Source organism: Neoarius graeffei, chromosome 11, assembly GCF_027579695.1.
Source record: "Neoarius graeffei isolate fNeoGra1 chromosome 11, fNeoGra1.pri, whole genome shotgun sequence".
Taxonomy (NCBI): Eukaryota; Metazoa; Chordata; class Actinopteri; order Siluriformes; family Ariidae; genus Neoarius; species Neoarius graeffei.
The window spans coordinates 55,911,220-55,922,110 of record NC_083579.1 but is presented as its reverse complement, the minus strand read 5'-3'; positions in this window follow the sequence as shown (position 1 = coordinate 55,922,110).

Below are 10,891 nucleotides of genomic sequence, written 5' to 3'. Positions count from 1 at the left end.
ATTGCCCCAGCTGACTATGGGCAAGAGGCAGGGTACACCCTGATCATCGCAGGGCTGACACTTATGCCGCTTTTCCACTACAAACACGGCTGAGTTGGGCTGAGCTGTGCCGTGCTGAGTTGGGCTGAGTCGAGCTGAGTGGGGCTGTTGGAGTTGCATTTTGACTACAACCGCGCTGAACCGTGCTGGCTGGAAGTGGGTGGACACATTGGGTGGAGTTAGCGAAAGTGGGTGGACGTCACGTGATGTCGTTAGGCAGCGCAAACAGTGACATCAGTGAGCTTTTAAGCGGTAGTCTCACAACCCGGATAGTAAACAATAAACATGGAGGACATGGAGTCGTTAGTGTTGCTGGTCTTGGTGCTGTGGCTTGTTGTCACCGACAACACCAACAGATACTGGCAAGAGCGTATAGATGAGGCGAGGCGCATAAGGCTTCAGAAATTCTCGTAATCCGTAATTCTCCTTCTTCCGGGTTTACAGTGTTTACAGATCCCAGCGTGCTCGCAGGGCGTGTGTGGGCATGTGAGGACACTCCTCCTCACCAATCAGTGCACAGGGGAGTGTCTCCTCACGCCCCTAGCCCCACTCGGCTCGGTTTGGCTCGCTTCAGCCTCACTCCAAAACGGTGCGAGTTTTGGGTGCTAAGCAGGGCTGAAGCGAGCTGAGTCGTGCTGCTCTGAGATAGTCGAAACGCGAGCCATGTCGGGCTGAAGTGAGCTGAAGTGAGCTGAAAAAGGGTAGTGGAAAAGGGCCAATAGACACAAACAACCATTCACACTCACATTTACACATACGGTCAATTTAGAGCCAACAATTAGCCTAACCTGCATGTCTTTGGACTGTGGGGGGAAACCGGAGCACCTGAAGGAAACCCACGCAGACACGGGGAGAGCATACCAACTCCACACAGAAAGGCCCCCGTCGGCTGCTGGGCTCAAACCCAGGACCTTTCTGTGAGGTGACAGTGCTAACCACTACACCACCATGCCGCCCTGTCTTAAACATAAAATACCCAAAGGAGATGGCAGTTACCCTGGAATTCATACAAAGGTAAGCAATGCATTGTTTATGTTTGGAATTTTGTGGAAAGAGTATATTATGTTGCTGTTTATTAAATTGGACATTGTTGAATCTTGCTTTCAACAATGTCCAATTTATTGTAATAGTTGAGCTTGCAAGCTCAAGACTTAGATGGAAATGGCAACCACTGGAAACATAAGTCATAGCATTATAAATACAATGGCTGGATCAGAAAGTATTAAAGATGGCAATTTAATAATTTCATAATCTTAAATTCAAATGCAAAAATTTAGCACATCTTGTCACAATGCAAATACTGTGTACCACATTTTGACAACCAGTCTGTTCTTGGCAACATCTTTCATGGATACAACAACTTACTAATGTTAGCGGCGGCATGGTGGTGTAGTGGTTAGCGCTGTCGCCTCACAGCAAGAAGGTCCGGGTTTGAGCCCCGTGGCTGGCGAGGGCCTTTCTGTGCGGAGTTTGCATGTTCTCCCCGTGTCCACGTGGGTTTCCTCCAGGTGCTCCGGTTGACCACACAGTCCAAAGACATGCAGGTTAGGCTAATTGGTGGCTCTAAATTGACCGTAGGTGTGAATGTGAGTGTGAATGGTTGTTTGTCTCTATGTGTCAGCCCTGCAATGATCTGGTGACTTGTCCAGGGTGTACCCCACCTCTCACCCATAGTCAGCTGGGATAGGCTCCAGCTTGCCTGTGACCCTGCACAGGATAAGCGTTTACCTGGGGGCCGAGTGTCGCTGTCGACCCGGGACTTCAGGTTTCCTGAGGGAGGTAGAAAATTATTACCCAAACACATAGGTCTGTTTAAAATTCTCCAGCGAATTAATGAAGTTACGTACAAATTGGATCTGCCTGTACATTACCGCATTTCTAATTCTTTTCATGTATCTCTCTTGAAACCTGTTGTCTCAGGTCCGCTGGATGAGGCCACACCTGATGTCACGCCCCCACCTCCGGTGGACGTAGAAGGTACCCCGGTGTATGCTGTCCACCGGTTGCTGGACTCCAGAAGGAGAGGTGGGACCCTGCAGTACCTTGTGGACCGGGAGGGCTATGGGGCCAAGGAGTGTAGCTGGGTTCCTGCATGAGATGTTGTCCGGGGCGATGACCCTCTGTCCAGCACCGTGGCAGTTCTGATGGCGTGCTCAGGAGTGTCCCCAGCAGCGTGGTGGGTGGTCGTCGTGGTCACCCTCGGCCTTCTTGGACTTCTTGGGGAGGTACTGTCACGCTCCCGGGCTCACTTAACACTCAGGACTCCACTTCCCACAATCCCCCTCACACACCTGTCACTACCACATGCACTCCATCTGCCAACCCAGAGCCACTTCCTAGGAGTGGCTCCCCCGAGTTCTAATTATCATCACCTGTACCTCTTTGTTTATATATGTATTTAAACCCCTCTGTTTTACCCATTGCACAGCATTTTCGTGAGCCTACTGAGCGTTTCCATTTCTGATTGCATTCCTGTGTATGACCCTTTTTTGCCTTCCGGTTTCTTCCTGTTTCACCTAGCCCTTGTGTTTGTTTGCTCATCTCTCTCGCTTCCTGGTTTCTTGATCCTCACCTGTTTTTCGACTCCGATTTGCCTAGCCCTTGTGTTTATCTTGCCTGTGTTTTTCTGATTCCTGGTTCTTGGACTATTGCCTGTTTCCCGACGACGATTTGTCTCGCCCTCGTTACTGTGTTGGATTTCTCAGTATTGACCTGGCCTGGCTTTTGTACATTGTCTTCTCACTGTGTTCATTAAAGCATTGAGTTTATTTTTAATCCGTTAGCATCTGGTTTGTCACAGCTGCGTTACATGGTGTCCTCACTTTGAAACAGTCATTAAGTTTTCTGCTACAGCAGAGTCTTCAGGACAGAGGACTTTGTTTTCCAGCTTCTCAGTAATATGACAAACTGCATTTTATTTATTTATTTATTTATTTATTTTTGTCATTTGAACTTTAAAAGACAGAATAAAAGAGAGGCTGGTAAGGGAATGACCTGCTATAACTTAAGTAATCAAAGTCCTTCCCACGCCTTACAGTACCTGGTATTCCTAGGCAGTCTCCCACTCAAGTACTAACCAGGCCCAACCTGTATGTGGCGCATCGGGCGGCGCCGATCTCCGTTTCCATAGCCCTCGGCCTCTCGCCTATTACATAGCTAGGGTTACAGTGGGGGGGGGGCTAGTCCTCTGGTAACCACGAGAGTTTAACTCCCCATGCACATCTGTATTGCAGCGTGCCTTGCCAGATGGCGGTAGGTACCATTTTTATGATGGTCTTTGGTATGACCGACCATGAATAGAACTCACGATCTCCCGGCGGACACGCTACCACTAGGCCACTAGTTGGTCAACTTAAGTAATAACAGGAACTAACTTGTGTTGTGGACATTCTGCAACATTACAATAATATGTAAACAGTTAAAAGTATCATGCCATTTTTAAATAAATTAAAAATAAATTTAATCATTGGAAAATTACTGTGGTATATGAGGAATGAAACATTTCTGGTCATGCTGTTATGAGAAAGTAATTAACTTCAGGGTGGTAACAATAAATCTGCTTTGCCTTGGACCGCATCACACCAACCTGTGGTTGAATATATATTTTTTTAATAATGCCATGCTCTGTATTTATTCATTAGTAAAAAAAAAACCCCTGTGTAATATTTCTAATTTAAAAAAAAAGGTTCATCAATTTTAGAAATCTGAAAATATGGATAAGCACAGCTGCATTAATGTTACCATACTGCAGTGAACACTAACATATGCAAAGTGCTCTTCAACCATTCCTTGGCACTGAAAGGTCTTTGTTCCAACCCAGCTTACAATTACACCTGTATTTCCTAACTAGACTGCATTTCCAGAGAGAAAATGCAGTGTGCTTGCTGAGCTGTAGCAGAACAGCTATCATGCTAGCATGCTAAAAGCTAGCATGCCAACATGCTAATGCCAACATGCTAACAACTAGCATGCTAACAGTTAGCATGCTAACAGTTAGCATACTAACATGCTAAAAGCTAGCATGTTAACATGTTAATGCTAACATGCTAATAGATAACATGCTAACAACTAGCATTCTAACATGCTAATGATTAACATGCTATTTGTTAAAATTCTAACACTTTAAGGCTAATATGCTGACAGCTATCATGCTAACAGCTAACAAGCTAACATGCTAATGGCTAGTATGTGAACTTTTAGCATGCTAACATGCTGAGGGTGACATGCTAACAGCTAACATGCTAACAGTTAGCATGCTGACATGCTCAGGCGAACTCACTAACAGCAAACATGCGAACTCTGCATGCTAATATGCTAATCCTAACATGTTAACAGTTCGCATGACAACATGCTAATGGTGAACATGCTAACAACTCGCAAGCTAACAGCAGGCATGATATCGTAATGGGTAACATGCTAACAGCTTGCATGGTAACACGTGAATGCTTATATGCTAATTGCTATCGTGTGTGCGTGTAAGTATTCCTAATAAAGTGGCCATTGAGTTTAAGTTGATTTGTTGTCAAAGTCTCAAATGAGCAGATCCTTGCCAAATGCATCATCACCTATGGGGGAAGGGAGGAATGACTCAGTCAAGCTTCCATTGATTAGTGGCAAAATGGAGAAAAAATGGACAGATGAAAGGCAAGACAAAGACGAGTGCGGGTCAGAACCGATATCATGTATGTGATGGGTGATTTGGCTTGAGGTGCTACAGTATATGAAGTTTGGTGGATGTGTGGTGAAGTGTTACTGAGCAAAACTCCATTCATTTGAATGGGGCCAAAAATCAATGGAAGCCTATGGAGGTAAAAAGAGATGCGTGAAAACCAAGGAAAAGACAAGTGAAGGTCTCAGATGAGGGGATGGATCTGTGCGGGGACTTGGCCTGAGGCATCAAGTGAAGTTTCTTGAAGTTTGGTCACTTGGTTAAAAAAACTGACGGAGAGTGAAAGTTTTTCTCCTGAAATACCATTCATTTTCAATGGGGCCAAAAATCAATGCAAGCCTATGGAGGAAAAAGGGATGAGCAAAAAGAAAGGAAAAATATGAGTGCGGGTCAGAACCGATTGCATTTATGTGTCGGGGGAGTTGGCCTGAAGTATCACATGAGGTTTGGTGCATCTGCGATGGAGCGTGTCCGAGTAGGACGATTCGATTCATGAGCCCTATTCATTCTCTATGGGAAAAAAACAAAAGAAAAATGACAAGAACAAGAGTATGGGCGCGCTGATCCAAAAGCTGTATACAAGCACACTACACCACTTCGGGCCAGACGTCTCAGAGTTGGAACAGTGTCTCTATCTCGAACGCCCTAGGAGGAGTAGTGGATCCAAAAAACATGTCGGAATAAGGCAGAATAAGTAAACTTAAGAAGAACAACAGCAGCCTTCGGCTGCTGTGTGCTTGAGCAAGCACACTAATTACATTTTTCTTCCAAAATGGTAATCCCTGATTGAAAGGGAACAGTATTTTCCCAGGATGAATTAACAGTTAAGAGAGTGGAGTTTTACAGCCATCTAGTGGCAATACACAAGCACATAGGATAATGGACAAAATTAATCAAACTCTTGAAAAATATATTAGATATTTAAGATATATAGCTCTTTAAGAAATTTTAGATATGTAGGTAAGTACCTGGACCCAGGTATCTCTTCTGTCATATTCTCACTTCAACAGCATATCCATTAGGACCTGCCAGTACACAATAGGCAAGCAAATAAATAATTAAATTAATCCATCCTTCCATTATCTGTAAACACTTATCCTGTGCAGGGTCGCAGGCAAGCTGGAGCCTATCCCAGCTGACTATGGGTCAGAGGTGGGGTACACCCTGGACAAGTTGCCAGATCATCGCAGGGCTGACACATTGAGACAAACAACCATTCACACTCACATTCACACCTACGGTCAATTTAGAGCCACCAATTAGCCTAACCCGCATGTCTTTGGACTGTGGGGGAAACCAGAGCACCCGGAGGAAACCCACACAGACATGGGGAGAACATGCAAACTCCACACAGAAACAGTGGCGTAGCCAGGATTTTTTACATGGGGTGGCCAAAGGGGGGCCAAGGATATACAAGGGGTGTGACTAAATAAGGGGGGGGGGGGGGGGGGGGGGTCCTCCCCCGGGAAATTTTGAATTAGCTACATTTGATTTCCTGTATTCTGATGTATCTGGTGGCATATCTGGTGCCTAACTCATGAACACAACCCATGTGAGCCAAGAGGTCAGAAAGTAATGTATTAATTTATTTATGTAACATAAAGCATCTGCAAAACAAAGAAACCATCCAACTTATTTACTCTAGTTAAGCATCAGGATTTTAACGATCACTACTAAAATGCAAAAGTAAAAACTAAAAGATCACCTGTCCCAGGCACCTGGGAAGTAGTAAGGATATTAGTCAGGCTTGAATAAAGAGTGCTTTGCTCAGGAAAAGGAAAATACTTGTATACTTAACTCATACATACAACATATGTAAACACAACATGTTGTGATATTGTCCATTGTAAGTACTGTACAAACTAAATGTGTTGAGTTACAAAATGTGTTTGTGTGTGTGTGCGCGTGTGTGAGTGAGTGAAAGTGTTTCACTGATGTAACACATGACATAGATGGGGTGTAGTGCATGAGTGGTGTGTGTGTGTGTGAGAGAGAGGGGGAAAGTATGTGCACTGCATGTACAGTAGATATAGATGAGCTGTAGTGTACAAATTGTGTGTGTGTGTGTGTGTGTGTGTGTGTGTGTGTGTGTGTGTGTGTGTGTGTGTGTGTGAAGATATGTTACATGTAAATACAAAAATGAAGTGCATAAGTTGTGTGTGTGAGAGAGAGTGTATGTTCAGAGTGCATGAGTGTTGTATGTGAATATAGAAATGTAGTGCATAGGTGGTGTGTGGGTGAGTGTGTGTTCAGGGTGCATGAGTGGTGTGTGTGTTGAGAGTGCACGAGTGTTGTGTATACCAGTGAGTGTGTTACATGTAAATATAGAAATGTAGCGCATCATGCATGAGTGGTGTGTGTGTGTGTGTGTGTGTAAGAGAGGGTGTGTGTTGAGAGTGCATGAGTTGTATCTTATAGTGAGTGAGAGGGTGTTCATATATGTGTGAGAGAGTTAAGACAGTGCATGAGTGTTACATTTAAATATAAAAATTTAGTGCATGAGTTGTGTGTCGGGCGGCACAGTGGTGTAGTGATTAGCGCTGTCGCCTCACAGCAAGAAAGTCTGGGTTCGAGCCCCGGGGCCGGCGAGGGCCTTTCTGTGTGGAGTTTGCATGTTCTCCCCGTGTCCGCGTGGGTTTCCTCCGGGTGCTCCGGTTTCCCCCACAGTCCAAAGACATGCAGGTTAGGTTAACTGGTGACTCTAAATTGACCGTAGGTGTGAATGGTTGTCTGTGTCTATGTGTCAGCCCTGTGATGACCTGGCGACTTGTCCAGGGTGTACCCCGCCTTTCGCCCGTAGTCAGCTGGGATAGGCTCCAGCTCGCCTACGACCCTGTAGAACAGGATAAAGCGGCTAGAGATAATGAGATGAGACTAATGTTAACTTATTAACTTATTGTTCACTGTATACATGTATTTCCTTTAGAGTTTTATTGGGAATAAATCTTGAATGAGGGTCAAAGGCTGAGAAGAAGGGAACAAAATAGCAACACATTCCTCCAAGACTGCTGAAGTTCCTGTATGAACCGAACGACTTTGAAAATCCATGGAAAATTTGAGTTTCTTTTCAAAACAAAAAAATGGAACCTGATGGACTGAACATACAGATGACCAGAGAAGAAGAGGCTGTATTCAGAAGCTTGCTCACAGTGGCACATGGAGACAGCTACAAGAGTGCGCACACACACACACACACACACACACACACACACACACACACACACATGTATGGAGCCTTGCCTTTCGCTTCATTCATAGCACTTGAATGAATACGAGGTTAATAACCCAACTTTGTTCAGTTAAAGAAAAATGGCACAAACATTTCAGTGGTGACAGTAGTCTTATGGGTTTGAAAATGTTTTTGAATCTTAAAAGTTTCACTTATTTTGAATTTTAACACTTTACTTTGACCACTCCTGTTGCAACACCATTATTGTACAGGTACGTTGCTCATTGTTGAATGTGTCTTCATTTTATTGCTTTACTTTGTTGTGGTTTATTCTGTTTGTTGCTGTTTAAAGCAAAAAAAAAAAAAAAGTTTTCTACACTCTTTTAATGGTGCTTTGCACATTGTTCAATTAACTGTTGTAATTTCAGCATTTTAGTCTGTTAACCTGTTTTAACGCAAACAGATGTTATTGAATGCACTTATGCTACATGTTTACAAGATGAAAAAGTTGTCCTAAAGAAATAATAAACGTTCATTTTGTATATATTGTGATGGATTGATTTGATCATGTGGCTGTATCTCATTAGAATGTGATGGAACCAGTCATTATACTGTATTTTAGCTTTTTTTTTTTTTTGGAGTGTAAAAAATACATATGTATTTACTAGAAAATGTCAGCTAATGGTGACTATACAGCATTTTATATTTCAGCTTTGAAGAAACTGTCCATGGCAATGGTACAGATTTGATCATTAGAATTTTCAGTGGTGGTGGCACAGTGTTGGAGTGGTCAGCACTGTCACCTCACAGCAAGAAGGTCCTGGGTTTGAGCCCAGCAGCCAACGAGGGCCTTTCTGTGTGGAGTTTGCATGTTCTCCCAGTGTCTGCGTAGGTTTCCTCCGGGTGCTCTGTTTTCCCCCACAGTCCAAAGACATGCGGGTTAGGCTAATTGGTGGATCTAAATTGACTGTAGCTGTGAATGTGAGTGTGAATGGTTGTTTGTCTCTATGTGTCAGCCCTGCAATGATCTGGCAACTTGTCCAGGATGTACCCCACCTCTCACCCATAGTCAGCTGGGATAGGCTTCAGCTTGCCTGCGACCCTGCACAGGATAAGCATTTACAGATAATGGAAAGATGGATTAATTTAATTTAATTATTTATTTGCTTGCCTATTGTGTACTGGCAGGTCCTAATGGATATGCTGTTGAAGTGAGAATATGACAGAAGAGATACCTGGGTCCAGGTACTTACCTACATATCTAAAATTTCTTAAAGAGCTATATATCTTAAATATCTAATATATTTTTCAAGAGTTTGATTAATTTTGTCCATTATACTATGTTCTTGTGTATTGCCACTAGATGGCTGTAAAACTCCACTCTCTTAACTGTTAATTCATCCTGGGAAAATACTGTTCCCTTTCAATCAGGGATTACCATTTTGGAAGAAAAATGTAATTAGTGTGCTTGCTCAAGCACACTTCTTAAGTTTACTTATTCTGCCTTATTCCGACATGTTTTTTGGATCCACTACTCCTCCTAGGGCATTCGAGATAGAGACACTGTTCCAACTCTGAGACGTCTGGCCCAAAGTGGTGTAGTGTGCTTGTATACAGCTTTTGGATCAACGTGCCCGTTCTCTTGTTGTTTTTCTTTTGTTTTTTCCCATAGAGAATGAATAGGGCTCATGAATCGAATCATCCTACTTGGACACGCTCCATCGCAGATGCACCAAACCTCATGTGATACTTCAGGCCAACTCCCCCGACACATAAATGCAATCGGTTCTGACCCGCACTCATATTTTTCCTTTCTTTTTGCTCATCCCTTTTTCCTCCATAGGCTTGCATTGATTTTTGGCCCCATTGAAAATGAATGGTGTTTCAGGAGAAAAACTTTCACTCTCCATCAGTTTTTTTAACCAAGTGACCAAACTTCAAGAAACTTCACTTGATGCCTCAGGCCAAGTCCCCGCACAGATCCAGCCCCTCATCTGAGACCTGCACTCGTCTTTTCCTTGGTTTTCACACATCTCTCTTTACCTCCATAGGCTTCCATTGATTTTTGGCCCCATTCAAATGAATGGAGTTTTGCTCAGTAACACTTCACCACACATCCACCAAACTTCATATGGCACCTCAGGCCAAATCACCCATCACACACACGATATCGGTTCTGACCCGCACTCGTCTTTGTCTTGCCTTTCAGCCGTCCATTTTTTCTCTATTTTGCCGCTAATCAATGGAAGCTTGACTGAGTCATTCCTCCCTTCCCCCATAGGTGATGATGCATTTGGCAAGGGTCTGCTCATTTGAGACTTTGAAAGCAAATCAACTTCAACTCAATGGCCACTTTATTAGGAATACTTACACACACACAATAGCAATTAGCATATAAGCATTCACGTGTTACCATGCTAGCTGTTAGTATGTTACCCATTACGATATCATGCCTGCTGTTAGCTTGCGAGTTGTTAGCATGTTCACCATTAGCATGTTATCATGAGAGCTGTTAACATGTTAGGATTAGCATGGTAGCATGCAGAGTTCGCATGTTTGCTGTTAGCGAGTTCGCCTGAGCATGTTAGCATGCTAACTGTTAGCATGTTAACGGTTAGCATGTCATCCTCAGCGTGTTAGCATGTTAAAAGTTAACATACTAGCCATTAGCATGTTAACTTGTTAGCATGATAGCTGTCAGCATATTAGCCTTAAAGTGTTAGAATTTTAACAAATAGCATGTTAATCATTAGCATGTTAGAATGCTAGTTGTTAGCATGTTATCTATTAGCATGTTATCTATTAGCATGTTAGCATTAACATGTTAACATGCTAGCTTTTAGCATGTTAGTATGCTAACTGTTAGCAAGTTGGCATTAGCATGTTGGCATGCTAGCTTTTAGCATGCTAGCATGATAGCTGTTCTGCTACAGCTCAGCAAGCACACTGCATTTTCTCTGCGGAAATGCAGTCTAGTTAGGAAATACAGGTGTAATTGTAAGCTGGGTTGGAAC